This window comes from Dromaius novaehollandiae, chromosome 4 (assembly GCF_036370855.1).
Source record: "Dromaius novaehollandiae isolate bDroNov1 chromosome 4, bDroNov1.hap1, whole genome shotgun sequence".
In the NCBI taxonomy this organism is placed as follows: domain Eukaryota; kingdom Metazoa; phylum Chordata; class Aves; order Casuariiformes; family Dromaiidae; genus Dromaius; species Dromaius novaehollandiae.
In genome coordinates, this window is record NC_088101.1 from 56,978,439 (window position 1) to 56,995,951 (window position 17,513).

General features: G+C 35.6%; 1 protein-coding gene across 1 annotated transcript in view; it reads left to right on the top strand.

The window, feature by feature from the left end:
* DLC1 (DLC1 Rho GTPase activating protein) overlaps positions 1 to 17,513 on the top strand; it is a 270,306-nt gene that overhangs the window by 18,643 nt on the left and 234,150 nt on the right. The window lies entirely within an intron of this gene.

A 17,513-nucleotide genomic window follows, 5' to 3' on the forward strand; every position in this document is an offset into this window, starting at 1 on the left:
AACTGTCCACAGACTATTTCAGTTAAATAAGGAAGATGCATGAAACTTCTGTTGTATATCTTCAGTGTAGTTAAACTTTATAATAGGAAAATGTTTCCTTTGAAATTACCTTATTAGGGCTGAATCATTGCTAATAGCATTTGAGACTGCATGCTTATTGGTCTTACCTCTGCAAAACCTCCAGTAACACAACAAACTAGGAAGCTAGATGTGACACAGACTACTGTGCTATCACTGAACTCAGTAAATTTTAGCTCCCAGTAATCCCAATAAGATCATAGTATCTTACTCTCTGTTCTAACTAATGTTTCCAACTTTGTTTTCAACAATATTGCAGGCTTTGTTAAAATATATTTTCATGATATTTTAAAGATACGACACAAGTGCAAGCTGTGCAATGATATGTTCAAGTGCACACGATATAGTCCGTTCTGTGTTTTTGTTGATCAGTTATACGCAGCTTAAATTCTGCAGTTTCACTTGTCTTAGATATTATTGGTCATAGTTTCTTTGGTGTATACATGTTCCACACTGGCAAATGAGTGCCATAAAAATTCATATTCCTCAGTGCCCAATGCATATGCGCAAAGAGCCCCTGCAAGAAGGACATTCACAAATTAAGAGTGTAAAGGAATTATTTCTTCAGTAATACATGTAGCAGATATTAGGTGCTGAAAGGCTATGCATTAGTATGGTCATCATGCCCCAGTGAGAAACCTGAGGATCCTTAGCATGCTGGGCAGTTATCAGTCAGCTGGGGAAGCATTGGTCTCTGCTTTTTTAACAGGGTGATCTTTTGTGTTTCTTAGTTGATATCTTATGATCCACTCTTTGTTTTCCCATAGTGCTTTATCCATTTTCAAGTCAGTACTACTCCCCATGAATTCTTGAGCTGCTAACCATTACTGTCCCAACAGTTATGCTTGTGAGTCTATACCTACCTTGCATGGCTCCAACTTACGTACTTTCTCACACTGTAACAATAATTTTCTCACTAAAACTAAGCCAACCTCACGCAGCTGCACTGCACCAAACTAGGCCTTGAATCACAGCTGAACACCTGGGCCCAGGTTCGCACCATGGTGACTTGTTAAATTGCCTTATAATTAAAAATAAATAAATAAATACACATTTATTATTGGGTATAATCCAACACAGCTTAACATACTCTGTAGGCAGCTAGTATGTTTACTGGGTGGTTACAGCATCCAGATGCAAAGATGTGTGAGTGTTGATCACTGTGTTCTAATATGTATTTTGGAGCTTGGAATAAATTGGTAACTCCAAAGCCTTGACTATATTGGATCAATACAAAGCTATGGTGAGATGAAGTAGCTTTAGCATCTCTTGCCACTAAGTATGGTGTGGCATATTTAGGCTTTGCTGCTTTTCTCCCTCCCTCTTCTATGTTTGTGGTGTAAAATAAATGGTGAAAAGTTATGACTAGAGGAAGCTGCAATCTGCAGACTTACCAGATAAGTGATTGACCCCATGCCCAGTCCTCTACTGTATTTCACTTAACCTCAGGGTGTTTGGAAAGAACAAAACCTTTGTCTCTGCTACCTCATTGCTAATGAACCCTGAGGACTGGAGGAGCTTGCTTATTGCTACCATGCTCTTCCATTATTCTGCTTAATCTTTACACTGGACTTGAACGTTGAGCTTGTGCAACAAACCAGTTGTTCTCAAGATTTTTCATCCTGTACGCCAGCTCATTTTTGAAGTTGTCTCAGATCACATATTATATATGATTGCTTCCATCTGTTATGAAGTTGAATTTCAGAACTGTATGTAAGTGTACGAGGAGAAATTGGGTTATGCATGTTGCCATTTACTGAATATGCCTACTTAACAGAGAAAAATGCTTTTGTCATTTTTGGTTTTAGTCATAATCTCAGTACATCACTTACTGCATTAGTTTACAACTGTAACATAAATCGGTTCTGGTATAACACTGCATTTCTCTTTCTAGGGTTTAATAATACAGATTGTATCTTCAGAAATGACAACGGGGTTGCAGCTGTCTGAGGAGAATCTTCCATGCATCTTGGTACTTGATGACACAGCTGCTAAGCTGACTTTAAAGAGAATTTGTGTTTCTCTCTCACTGAGGATCATAGCTTAAAGTCTGAAGATTCACAAATTCACACATTATAGGTTCCTAAACCAATGTCAGCAATATTCTGTTACTTGGAGTCCTTACCTCTCTGAAAATATTTCAGAGTTGTCATTTTCCTGAATGTACTCAACCTAAAAATATAGAAACCCATTTATTCTAATGATTTAAAGAGTTAATGTTCTTGGTTATAAAACTGGAGTCAATAATGCAGGGAAGTGTAAAATATTAACAGTGGATTATGTTTAACAAAAAAGCCGTCACTGAGAAGCTGCAGTATTTCAAATTGTACAGTTCCAGTTTAACCAGAGTGGACCTTCTTTGGATAACTATCTTTCCTCCCACCCTCCACCAAGGAGGAATTTGTCTGTCTTTCCTCTATATGCTTTTCTTCAGTAGTCCTTCCAGTCCTTCTCCAGCAGGAACCTTGGTTCAGTAATGGCAGAACTCCGTCAGACTTGACTACGATGATTTACAGATCTTCCCTTTACTCCTTTGGGATCAGGATTTTCTTACCATGTTCCCTGGAGTTTAGTTACAAATTCAGATATAGGAAGTATGCCCAACAGGGTTTACAGCTAAATAAAATGAACAAAGTAAGCAACAGTACTATACGCCCTTCTTGTTGATAAAATGCTGATGGCACTTGCAAGACTTGCATCACTTTATAAATAACATCATGAACTATATCCATTGTAGAAGCAAATTTGTTGTTTCTAGCTCATCGTACAGACTGCACGTAATCTGATAATACAGACAACATATTCAGCATTTTTCCATTACCTTTTCCCTCTTTTCCTTAAGTTTGAGGGTTTCATGGTGTCACACACGTAGTCCGTTAGTGAAGAATTTGTCTTCATGAGTTTCCTCAGAATATCTTAATCATTAAGTATTAAGGTCATTAAAAATCAAGAATACCATCTCTTTAAAAAACAGCAGTTTGTGAGGAAGTCAGTAATAACTATATGTTCTAACATCATCTTGCTCCTTTGTTCTCTAGAGAAATCTAATTAGTAAATAAGGTAATGATAGACTTATAAGATTTTATGAGCAATGCACAGATACAGTGCATACCAATGTTAATTTTGTTCTGAATCTGAATTGTTTTATCAATATGTCTGTTCAAAAGACCAAATTCCACAGTTATGTAATTAGCTTGGCTGGAAGATTCCTTGCAATGTAAACGTTTCTGTTCATATAGAAACTCTAATTGCAGTTGCTCTTATTATATGATGGAATAAGATGCTCCATTATAATGATGGAATGTGAGAATAAAACAGATTTTGTTCCTATTTATCTTAAGCTTCTATTCTCTTCAGAGCTTTGAAAATCCTCATTACCAGTAAGAAATTAATTGTAGATAGTGCTACTATTTACCCTGCTATGTTTTATTATTTTTGTCCTTTGCATTTTGAGATTAGTCCTATCTAAGGAACAGCCATGGTTTTTCAAACATGATAAACTCAAAGCTTGTTCTACTTATCCTCATTTTGCTTAAGTTAAACATATAGTCTTGAAAAAAACTCTATAAATAGTCTTTATCATTGTCATTGCTGCCATTTCTAGAAGGACTAGCAGCTGGGAAGCTCTGAACAATCATGGTAGTCAGAGTAAGAAAAGTAGGAAATTTGAGAGAGGAAAAAATGTCCTACTAAGCTAAATTTGGAGAAATGTACTCTATTTTGAAATACCATACAAGAAGCAAATATTGCCAATGAAAATATCAAGAATGGAAAGGGGAAGAAAGTATCGGCAAGGGATGAATAGAATATTTGTTCCCCAAAAAGGGAAGCGGAAACTCTTCAAGATGAAAGCTATATATGATCTTATTTTCTACACAAAATCAGCAGTGCATTTCAGTGAAGCATTTTCATAATGGTAATTAATTTATAAAATGCATCTTTAAGGTCAAATTAGTAATCACTCTAATATCTAATTAACATCAGCAATGGCTCAGCTGCCTCCTCCCTCCCCTGACAACAACAGAAGTTGCCTTGAGTCAGGTTGTTCCCAAAATTCCCCCGTTGAGGTTTCTTGAACTTCCTTCCTCCCAGGCTCCTAATGCTTATGGTACATCTATACTAGCATGCTCATGCAAGGCAGAAGTGTATTTTGGGGATGGAACGAAGCTGCCTTGCAGGAGCGCACCTAACACCTTCCCAACTCAAAGGGGCATTCAGCCCGCGGCACCCAACTAGCACCAGCGCAAAGAAACAAACCTCTGAATTGTATATAACCTAGACGTTGCTTCCTCAGCTGTTTCCCTCTCCGGGTTTACTTCTATTGGTCAGTGCTGCTTACCAAAGTAGACACAAGCACTGTGGTCCAAGACCAGACTAAATAGACCAGAAGATGAGGTAGAAACTGGTGCAGCGAGTGCTATGCGAAAAGATCTGTGAATAGCTGACCTTCTCGCAGTGCACCAGCAGTTCTGAAAAACTGGCAGAGGACTTGTCTGGCTTAACACACAATATGAACAGAATCAAAGCATCTCTATTTAGTTTTTCACATTATTAACTCTTAATAAGGAATGATGCTTTAAAAATAAAGTTGTTTAGAATAAAAACAAAATTTCCTTTTAAGGAAATTGTACATGAAAATTTTTCTTTCAGTTTTTTCCTTTTTTCCTAATGTTCTCAATCTGCACTTCTGTTGTTTAATCTGCATTATTTAAAAAAAAAAAAAAAAGGCCCAGCCCTTTCTTCAGTCTCCTTTCTTTCTAAGGTTGATTTCTTAAATAAGCAAGATGTATGCTAGTCTCTGAGTATGTCTGTCTTGCCTTAATAACTTTTGAACCTATTGGTAGTTGCTGCCAGTTTAGGAGTAGGCTCAAAGAGGGTATGTTCCTGAACGGTTTGTGAAAATGAGTTATCACTCGAAGGAGAGCGGATGCTACTGAGACAGAGTATCCTATGAGAGCTCAAATCCTTTTAGACACTGCAAATCTGTCTATAAGAAACAAACCCATAAACAATCAGGTTTGATTGCCACTGCTGCTCATGGAGCAGCTTGCCATTGTGTTAATTGGAGAACTAGTCAAATACTAGGCAGAAATGTTAAATTTAATTCTTAAACATCAACATCCTTTTCTTAACCATTTGCATCTCAGACATTTCATTTCAACTCATGGGGCAATATTTGTATTTTATTTTCATTATAGGTTGTTGGGGCAGATTAATGTGGAAACCACCAAACTCTGGCTTTACTTTAAATGCGTTGGTAGTTAGTTACTTTGTTGTTTTAAAAAACAAGTTTTTTGCCGAAGCATATGGCTCACCATAAGCCAGGATATATGTGATGTGGTTACACTGGTCTGTAATGTACAGCTGTGATCTCCCAACTCACTTAGCGCTCATGTTGCAGATATGTCTTTGCTCATCTTTGCAATGCGGTGAGCATATGCCCTGATCCTCTAACAAAATCCCCACGAAGGGATCACACTGTCCTCCCCGAGTCCCATCCAATTCCTGGATGGAAGCTGCATTTGAAAAATGTCCACGTACTGGACAAAACTGATGCTCTACTACAATGCTAACAAATATTGAAAGTCTGAACCTTTTCTTTTCTCTTTCTCTCTCTCCAAGGGGAAAATAAAAACAGGGAAAGGGTTGTCAGAAATGCTGGATTTTTTCTTGAATTTGTAGTTGAATCTTCTGTACAGGGAGTAGATAGTCATACAAAACATGACTTGAGAATGGTAGTACACTATAGCAATACATTTGGTCCAATCTCCTGTCGCTCACAGTGGCCAGGAGCATGTTCCTAGTAGTGGCAAGTAATGGCAAAGCATACAAGGCAAGGACTACCTTCCTGGGATAATTCCTGTGATAGTCATCCTCTGTAGCCCTCCCCCTTCCTGAAAAGTCTTCAGTTTAGCTCAGAAACTTAAGCCAGAGTTTATAGCTTCAAGTTTAGTATCCCTTGATATATTTAATTATAAATGGAGGAAAGGCTGTCCCCAGTGTGCTACCTAAGATAATGTGACAGGTTCATGAATTGGAACCTTCCTTAATTCATCAGAATTCTGAATAAAATCATAATAACTTCAAGATAAAATAAGAATATTAGCACTTTCACATGTATCTTTGTACGAATATTTATATTAGGCTTAAGTGCCTATCTTTGCACTCTACAGGCATTCAAAGTCTGTAATATTATCAATGTTTTATGCTAAAGTGGTTTGCTCTAATACAATCTTCTACATTTATTGTAGCCTGTGTATTTTTAAAATCTGCACCCATGTTATTCCTAGTCAAAATGAAAAGCATACATCTATACTGCACATAGCTTTTCTGTAACTCTTTCTCAGCAGGCACATCTCAGATTCCCTTTCCTATCTGAAATCTGGTCAATGTCTTGTACAATGTCAATCTTTTTCCATTTTTGTAATAGGTGTCATCTCAACACTATGTGTGGTACTAACAATAATTTTATACACAACTGGAAACCTCTAGTCTATAAAAAAATAGCAATTCTTGGAGCCAATCTGCATTGATATTATTGTTGTTTTTTAGGGTTTTTTTTCTTGGAAAGCCTAAGTTAGTAAGTTTTGGAATACTGCACAAGTATGTATAAAAATGAAGAGAAAACTTATCAATAGCAAATACAATGGCATTTCTGAGACTATTATATATATCAACTGGAACTTCTATATTTATAGATGTATGCTTACTGGAATTTCTTGTAAAAGTAAATTCTAAAACAAAATTCCATTTCTACCTCTCTTCATATAACCCATACCCATAAAACCCATACTAAAATTTTCAAAAGTCAGTACTAAAAAAGAGGGGATGGTCTGTCATCAGAGAGTTATAGGTGAGAGTAGCTCAAAGATTAGAGAAGGAACACACATACCTTCCAGATCAATGTCTGAATTGTCTAAATTATTTTTGTTTGCTGTTGTAACAGACTAAGCTCTCTGACTAGATCCTTCTGTGTTCTGATTTAGACAGAATTATCTAAAAACAAACTAAAGAATGCAAAGCTGAGGAACATAGAGTTGTTTTTTGAGAGATTTCTGGGAAGCTGTCAGCCCAGAGGGCCAGAACAGACCGAGCCCAGGAGCTGGGCAGAGCGCTCGTTCTGCGGGGCACGTGGCTGGTGCCGCTGCGTGGTAGGGAAATGCTTAGCTGGGTGAACCAGCAGAGCGAGCAAAGCGCTGCCTTCCTCCCTCAGTAACTAAAACTCAGTCTGAGGTCACGCTCCGTGCTACGTACAAGTGCACTAACACACTGGGGAACTTTGTCTTAACTCTGCAATTACCATTTTTCCTGTTCAGACTCATGCGTTCACATCCCAAGCCCATCCTTGGTTTTCCTGGCGTACGTGGCCAAATTTCATCCGCATGCTGCATAGCCCACGAGTTCAAGCATAAAGGCAGATTTTGGTCCATGGTTTGTTCTTGGTATTGTAATAATGTTTAATTGGTTTATGAATTCTTTGTAGCTATTATATTTCTTAATAGGTGATTTTGCAACTATTTCTTTAATTAATGTGGATTTTTTCTACATATTTTTAAGTTGAAATAGCCAAGATGTCGTATGCAGTCTGCTGTGAAGTGACTTGCTTGCCAACTTTACATCTGATTTATTTGCTGGTTCTATATTTTTGTGAGATATTTCCGTTTAGCTGAAATGTCTAAAACATTTTATTTAAATACTTACTTCTCCAGGACTAAGAACAAGCACATTATATATATGTCTTTTAAAGTTCTTGAAATGGAGTGGATTCAAGTCTGTTTTATTCCTACCAATTTATGTGGCTTGTGGCAAAACAAATAGAAATGGAACACAACTTCTGCTCTTGTGAAGAATCCTGATAACTTGTAAAATCATCCATAAAATTCAGCAGTCTCGATGTACCAAGCTCACATTAAATTTTTTTAACCTTGCTATAGCAGAGATTTTCACGTTGTGGTGTTAAGGAGATATCACCTTTGATTAATGAATAATATGTGCTTCATAAAAACAAAGAGGTTAAGAAAGCATACTATTCATCAAGAAATAAAGCATACAGTTGTAATACCCCTCAGCTAGGGAAGTGCTGTATCTTAGCTTTTTTCAAGTAAGCACTTGTTGGCATGAGAGAATTAGATCCTACACGTGATACTAGAAAAATAAGTACTGAAATGACCTAGTAGTACACAGAAATGAGAATGATTGTAATATTTCCTTAAAGAAAACACCTTATGTCAATAGAGATACAGCTTTCTTTGTAAATTCTAATCTCAGTACAGTAGGTACTTGCTCTGAAGACCCTCCTGCATCGTACTGTTCTCTTAAACAGAAAGAAAAATGCTAACTTAGACTTTGTTACTTTACCTAATTTGGCTATGTCAGTTGCTGTGCATAAATGTAATGTTCTGTACATGCTTTAGCATCCAAATATATCTAGCTGTTGGGGTTCATTGATTATTCTTTGAGAATTGTAATGTATAGTTTTTTGTGTGCCAATATTACCTGTACTTCTAAGTAGTACAAGCCTATTCTCATTTCCTACATAAGCAGAATTCCTATTCTACTTTTTGTTTTCAGAATATATAAATGTCTGTGGTGCTTAATTTTTGTAAAAAACCCCTTTTGCCTCTTTTGTTGAAAGATCCCTGCTATGTGAAAATACAAATCTTAGGGGAAAAAAAAACTACTTTTCCTTTTTTTCCCCTGATCATTCTCTAATAATGTTAAATATAACGTGCTATAAAAGAGTATAATTGTGGTTTATACCTTTGCTTTATTCAATGTTCATTTATTTGATTTAGGTTTCCATCTCTGAAAACAAAATTTTATAATTAATTTCAATTTCTCTTGTCTGCTGAAGACTATACCTGTAGGTTCTATGAAGTGGGGGGGTTTATCATATAGTCTCATTTTGTAAGGTTAGATTCAGCCCTAAGTTCTAGGGGTACAGGAATCTAAAAATTCCAAAGTAACCTCAAATAGTCCTTGCAAATGGAAGATTCTCTATGGTAATCCTTATCTCTAAGTTGACAGATGAAAGGATCTACTTTTATCTTGAACAGTCTAGCTGATCAAGTGGTTCTTTAGTCTTATTCTACTTGCTAAAATTGTCAAGGAAAGTGATGACAATGAAGATGTTTTCAAGAGTTTGCCAAATTTTAGAGTGGTTGAAGTGTGTGGCATGGCAGAAGATCATTGACATGGGTAAATCCTTCCTGAAGCTCAGTAGCTTTGATTCTCTCATTTTCTTAGCTGTTAGGCTAATCTTAAACTAGAGATGTGTGGTTCTCTTCAGTCAGTAAGATTGATGTCATTATCTGAGCATATTCCACAAAATTTATTTAGGATGCTGATATATTTTCAAATCTGTTGTCTGATATCTTGAGAGCTACTTCTTTGCTGCTCAGCTTTAGGCATTCGAAGGTGTTCTGGGTACTCAGTTTTCCACCGACAGTTTATTAAAAAAAAATTAGATTAAAAAATTGAATCTACCTTTTCTGTTTTCTGAAGTATGTTCAGTTCTATAAAGTAAGTCAACATGCATCTCAAATCTTAAATACTTACTGGATTATGATCACACATTTTGTTGTTTCCAAAAAACGTAGAATTCTTCACCTATAAGGCAGTAACCCGTAAATTTGATTCCATAGGAGCAGCATTGAAAGCTATAAATATACTAAAGCTATAAATATGTTTGGCACAACTTAAATATATTTCTGGAATGTAAGTTTAGCCAGTCCCTTTGGAAACCTGCATCTTTCCCCGAATGTATCCATGCAGTTCTTTCTGTATTCAAAGAACATTTACAATTTTGAGTTGAATGATTGCTGTGTTTTGTATAGAGTGACTGTTCAGTCATCACATGTGATGATTTATATCATCATGTAAATGACCGCTTACCAAATAATGTATTTCTTAAAATGATTATACAAACTGCTTTAAGTCAGCACAGCACAGCTAAAGTTAATGATGCTAAATAAAATGACACTAGGAAGGAATCTTTCTGAGGTAATCCAATAATTCCCTATTGTCTGGGAAGTCTGAATTTATTTTGAGTAATCAGTGGTTTCTACAAAAAAACAGTGATAATTGTATTTATGTCTCCCAAGTATTTTCTCAGGATACAGTCAAACAGCCTTGCTTGGTTTGTTTTAAGAACAAACACAGTACCACTGTAAGTATTTTCTTGTTGACTCTGAAAACGAAATGGATTACTAATGGAATGAAATGTGATACTAAAAGCAAATCTTTTTGGTATTTTGCAAAGGAGAAAATAAAGGCAGAATTTGCACATACTTTTATAGATTTTGTAAGAATGTTAAACACTCTGTACACATCCAAATGCAAAACAAACACGGCCTTGTCATCTTATGCTGTATAGGATGAAAGCTGGTGATGCCACCACATATTAAACTTGGGTGTACATTTTGAAATCGTGAGCTTCAGTGGATTTGGCACTAATCTGAAAAGTAGCTTTAACATTATTGAAGCCATAGATAAGGAAAAAAAGCACACTATGAAATAGCAACTGTTATCAGTGCAATATCTCTTCTTTTTTATGGGATATTTTGCACAATTTTAACGAGCAAAAAATATTCTCTAGGCATTTAAGTAAAATGCATATATCCCTGGAGAAGCATAGTTAATATTTGTATAATGTTCGCCATAATGGTTGTATTAAAATTATAAATATTTTAAGATACCAAATTTTGCAAGTCCACTGGCCATTCTCCTCGTGAGCTCACATAACTGGAAATCCCTTGTGTTGAGATAGACAGAAGTGGTTTCAAGTTTCATTTCTGTGGTTCTCTTCAACTCCCTGTCCTTTGGTCTGTCATGTGGTTTGGAATGGCTTCAGGCTATAAAGTCAGTAGATCATTGCAGATGGATCTTTGCAAGCAGGAGAATTTTATATATTTAATTTAAACCAAATGCAATTTTTGCTTTAATCACTTGTTTTAATTTTCTTATTTGGTCTCTAAAAAGAAATTATTGATGGACTACAACAACTATTATAAAAACAGGTTTGCGTGGCTTATTTGTCATAGTTTCTTGCTAATAATGATTGCTGAGTCAGTTGTTTCATTTTTAAATGTGAATTATTTAAATCTCTTACGGAGATTTATGGAATCACTTTTTTCATGGTATCTTTAAGATGACAGCTTACATTTTTAAGACATATGCAGATAGATGGTCATGCAATAACTGAATAATCTGTAAACTGCTTTTGTTATAAATTACAATTATAGCCTCATTCCTCAATGTTTAGTATTTCATTCAGCGTCACAAGTGAAGCTGGAACCAGCTAGAAGAAAGCTCATTATTTTCAGTAATTCTTCACTAACAATGAACATAAGGGCTACTTTCATGCGTACGGGTGTTGGTCCTTAATTTCCCAGTTCTTTCTGGAAGTAGCTATGTGGTTAGGCTATTATTAGCGATATAATGCATGTAGAAAACTTCTGTATGATATATAAAGAGTAACTGATTACTGATTAATGTCATTGGAGGGCAGTACCACATGCAGTGGTAAAGAATGTTATGCCCTTATACTGAGTTAAAACAATAGAAACCACAATAACAATTGAATATACATTTTTTCCCCTGTGTGTTCATAGCCCTTTCTTTTGCAAATACTCTACAGATGGATAAACAGTTCCATTTTCTTATCTGTTCCCTTTATAGACAGCAATGGTAAATTTCTATTAATGTAGATTTTTTTCTCTCCTGGAACTACACACTTTCTCAAGTATACCCGTCTGGACTAGATTTGACCTCATAGTTCAAATTCATAAGACTTTCTGTTGAGCACTTCCTGTACTTGTTAAATCCTTTAAATACTCACACATTTTTTTTAGATTAATTCTTAGGAGGAAGTCCACTGCCAAAGTTGCTTACTTCAAGCACTCCAAGAAGCTTATTAGGGCAGCAGACTCTGTATTTCTCTTTTCATCCACTGCGAATTTACCTGCTATTACAATAAGAAATAATGACAAGATGACAGTTGCTATTGAATACTCTTACAGGTCTAACCATGGAAAGGGGGCTTAGGGAGTGGATCAACAGCCTTTATGTCATAAGATTTCCACTTTCAATATGTGGACAAAAATAAAATACTTACCTGTAAATATGAATACAGAGACAGAACAAAAAAATCAGTAGAGGTCTAAAAGGTCTCAACTGGGTAGGCTGAACAGACACAGCCATTGGGATGTTGGTTCATTCCACAGGTCTGAAAGCAATTAGAGAGGCCGAGTCCAAGTATCTTGCAAAAGTCTGGAACAACTGGACCACATCCTCAATTGCTGTAAATCAAAGCATCTCCCTTGAGTTTACTGCAGCTATTTCAGTCCTATCACAAGAACAATAACAGCAACCAAACGTGACTTTTTAAGTAAATGTACATCAATGTCATTCCAAGAACATTCATATAAATGAGATTTAAGGAAATAATTGTCTTCACTGAGATCTGAAAACTGTTGGAGAACCTGATTGAATATTTTTACTCATACCCAATATTTAATGGCACTATCCTTAATATTTACCACATGTAAGCATATATTTTACTGTATCAGTGTCACAGCTCTGCATAAATAAAATGTCACCCAGACCCATGTGATCATTTTTTAACTTATCTTGCAATCACAATATTTTTTGTACAGTGCTTGAACACAGCAGTTATTTACATCCTCATGCTTTACTTTTGCTTGAAATTTAAAGTCTTCAAAACAATAATTGTTTTCAAAGCAGCTTGATTTAGAAATTAATAATTGCTTGAAAAACATCCCCAGAATGGAAGATACAGAGTCTTCACAACAGGAAATGTAAGATATAGTTCAATAATGCACAGCATTCTGAGTTTCTTGCCAAGTTATGACAGATACGCTGATAAATTACTAAGAGGTAGAAGCAGGGCCAAAATCTGCGTAGGATATTCCGGTGGGATTGGAACCAGCTATTCTTTGATTAGCTCTTGAAGCCGTGGTTTAACTTCAGTTTGCATCATTGTATAAAAGTAGCAACCAGATAGCATTGCAGTCTCTCGCTGCACTTTGGTATTTTTTGTCTGGGAGCCTAAATGTGTAGATTGCCATGGTTTTCATTTCCATGGGGACTGAAGTAATTGTGCTCTTCTAGGTTTTGTCATCAGTTTGCATCAGTGCTCCAATACAAGAAAAGGAGTGTGCTCGTGAACCAGCATGTCTGCCAACAGGTACTCCTGAAAGCTAGTTTGAGGAAAGTTTAATTGTCCTTAGGACACTTCATTGCATCCATCTATGTTGCTTTTAAAATGTTTCCCTGTACTAAAATAGAGTAGCTTGAAAGGATTTCATGTGAAAATTAATGGAAAAAAAGGTTGTTACGATACTAACACACAATTTCCCACCAATGTTTAGAATTCGTCAAGGAGGGAGATTTATTTGAAACAATGACTAACAATCTATGTCAGAGAAAATGTAAGCGACTCTAACAAACACACTTTTAATAGCCTTATATATTATAAACAAAATCCTTTATTGATCATTCAAGCCTGAGTTTTTGAGTCCTAAACAGGAAATAGAATAAACACTATGAAAAATAGACAATTGAACTACAGATTCTCATCCACATACTTTAGAAATCATTTCAGTCTTTTAACGGATGCTAATCCTCATGTTGCATATTATTTTGGTGCTTGTGCTTGTCTCAGGAGAAACACTTTCTGCTGAAAAATGTGTAAATAAAAAACAAATGGTCCTCACTTGCTTTTTTTCCTTTGACTTAACGATAATCTTCATTAACATGTCACCGAGAACGGGAAGGTGTATAAGGGTGACTGTAAGCAAGACTAAACAGTTAAGCAATGACCTAAACGATTTTGTGTCAATTCTTCAGAAGTTGAGGATCTTTGAAAATTGGAGTCCAATATTCCTAATTGCAAGCATATAATTAACAAATTCCAGATGATCAGTTCATTTAGAATTATTTTTGATATTGAAAATGCTGTTACATTATTTCTCATAGTGATGCAGATAGATGTTCCCATTACTCTTAAGAGTTTGAGTCCTGAAAAGTGTCCGTGCTCTCGTATGTGAAGCTTTATGAGGGCATTTGTCAAATAGTTACAATCATATACTGTTCATAAAGTCGTGGCAGTAAAGAGTTTTCCGTATAAATGTGGCCTGAACTTTTTCAAATCAATGTAACTTTACTGAAATACACAGTTCCTAAATTTACTGAAGCCGGGATGTGTTGTCTAACATTGTTAGACTTTGTCATGCAGTGCACTTATACTGCAGTGCAGTGGCCTGGGAACTAGCAAGGATGCAGGAGACGTGCTCATGTCCCAGCCCTGCTGAACAGAACATGTTCCTGAAATCTGGGTTTCTCTCACATCTGGCCACTGTCTCTGACTGCTGGGTTGTCATAGCCTGCGCATGCCTGGTGAAAGCTTCTCTCTCCCTTTCTTCCCCTCACACACTCTAGCATCTTTTGTCAGATTTAACTACACATGCTATTCAGGGGGAATTAAAAAAAAAATAAAAAGAGGAGGAGGTCAGGAAAATCTCTTCTCATTTTAATCTGCAAGTTATTATGACAGTATTTTGCTTGGGAAAAATCAGAGTAAGATTTCCGGTGCTCTTTTTATTTAACTTTTGAGGGGGGGGAGGGGGTTGTCATAAGCATTACTCTTGCAGCAGGATGGCTATAAGGATTTAAGGATGAAAACTGGTTGGGTAAGTCCACAAATCATGACAATGATTTTTTTACGTTGAAGAAGTTTGAACATAGAACAAACCTCAGTTTTCCTGTATGTTAACAATTTTCGATAAACCAGATGCATGACTCAAGACTAATTCCCATTCACTTAAGTAGGAGGTTACCTGAACAAGAACAAGAGTCCAGGTAACCATGCTAAGCCTTACCTGTTTAATAACAAACTGGCTTTATATGTTTTCAGTCCAGGTAAGAATATACTAGTACATTTCCATAAAAAGCATTCTCTCTCAAGCTTATGGATTATAGTAAAGTTGCATGTTCAGAATAGAATACAGCATAATATATCTATATTAGGGGATGCAGAGACTGCCAAAGGAGCTGCACAGACTACAAAACAGATAAGGTTGATGAGTTTAACAGAAAATGACTGATGTCTCCTATGGTTTCCAGCCTGATGTTGCAAGAAGACAATTGCATATTAAGAAAGATTTCTGGGCAACTACTTTCAGGATGTAGCACACCTTTTTAATGTATATTTAAGCACTTTCTTATCATTGATGAACAATTTCTCATTGATAAACAATGAGAAATACCTCATGAATGGATTATGATTTAGGAGGTTCAGAAGGCCATGATGTAAATAGCTCTTAGAATCTAACATATGGCAAAGACAGTTTGAATAGAATATTTCAAAGCATTTAACTGAAAGTTAAATGTTGGTATTAAAATGCAAATATAGCATATAAACTAATTCTAAAAATAGAGAACTCAGTAGCAAATTATTCCTAAATCTGCTGCTGTGTGTATTTCTAGGTCTAGAAAGAACTATCCCTTCTTCTAACAAATAAAAAGTGGCTGAAAATATCCATATCTGATTCATACTAATGTCCAGCTACACCAAACAAGTGTTTTGAATTCTTTTTAGTTTTCAAATATTTTTGCTAGATCATTTTAGATAGGAGCGTATATAGCATATTAGGAGTTTATCTTTCCATAATATATCATGGAGTGTACTCAGTTATATTCGTATAGCAACCATTATTTTATATCCATGGATAAATAGCCTTTCTTATATATTCATAAATAAGAATTAACATTATTTCATTTCAGACAATTCATTTTGGACATATTTCTACACAATCAAGGTGCCGAACTCCTAGAGAAATCACAGAATAGTGACTCTAATCCTTCCTCTAACTTTCTTTTCTTCTCCACAAAAAGTAAATTTAGCTAACTAGCTAATCAGGTGGTATCTAACAATTTAGATGCATCATATTCATTTTTAATATATCCTACTTTATTCTTGTTTTATAATTACTTTAGAAATGTGACATAATAATAATGTAACACTTTGAATATTAGAATTCTTTATCTAAAGTTTCACCAGAAATTAGAGATTTCTGAAAGCTTGATTTACATGGCCTAACTCTGACCCATACAATATTCTGAGCGACAGAGCTAACAACAAAAATGGCCATCTTTGTGTTTGATTTGAGCTTGGAAATAGGGAGGAGCACCTAAATCCTAACATTTTAGCATTACCAAACTGGCTGCAATTTAAGTGCATATCTCACTGTATATAAAGCACAGCAGTAGGCATGTATTAACTTGTGTTTTGTCGGTGAAATACTTGCTTATCATTATTCTGCTATTCCTCAATTTACTTTTGTCAGTCCTCTTGATTGTCCAAGTCCTAACAGAACTCAAGATGTTCGAACTTGGATAGTCTGATTGCACATGTTCTTCCTTTCCGTTTTTCACCATAAAAGTCTGCTTTGCTAAATCCTTTATTATTATTATTATTATAGAGTTTCATCCAAGCTACTTAGATCATATATTCATACCCTGGTCATTCTCCTCCTTCCTGTAGATGGAAAACCAGGAAAAGGTCCATATAGGCACCTGCGGATGGTCTGTCCCTTGCTTTTTAGACAGTCAGGAAGTGGGCAGACATCTTTCTAAGCTGGCCTCATTGTTTAGATATTCATCAAGTGTTCTAATATTTGAAAGCAAGTTATCTTTGTCAAACCATCTGACAGAGCAGACCATGTCCTAATTGATAGCCTGTAAATATTTTCTCACTTACCCATGTTTGCTTCAGTCTTATTCCTGTGACCGCCTTCTGTAACAAAAACTATTTTATTGAAATGGAAGCTTCTTGAGGGAATGTTAAGCAAATTTTAGCTGAAGAAAAATAATTAGAAAAAGCATTCTGATTAAAATTGTCTTGAAATATTTATTTTTTGAGACAGAATGTTTCAATTTTTCATCACTTTTGTTGTGTTAAAAAAAAACAAGGCATTCTTAGTAACATTTAACTGTTAGGAAACTAAAGGCTTTCTGGTTTTATTTTGATTCACCACAAAATAAATTTCAAAATTGTACAATTTTTGCAGTTGCATAACTGCAAATAAAATGTGTCTTTGAGCAACCTGTAATTTATTCACTGAATTCCAAACTGAAAATCTTTTAGGAAAAAAGTACAAATCACACTTTATAGTAGAGCAAAGTTATGCATTTGGATTATCAGACTAGCCAAATGTAGTTAAAACTCATTCTTAAAAATTTATTTTTCTTTAGTTGCCGTTCTGACTGTTCAGAGTTTACCACCATTTGACAATTCAGAGCTTGGGCTGATAAGTCGTTCCACTTAGGTTTGCCTGCTTTCACTGTTCATGTACATAACAGCTATTGGGACAAATTTCAAACCCACTTCCATTTGGGCATGCATAATTTTGCAA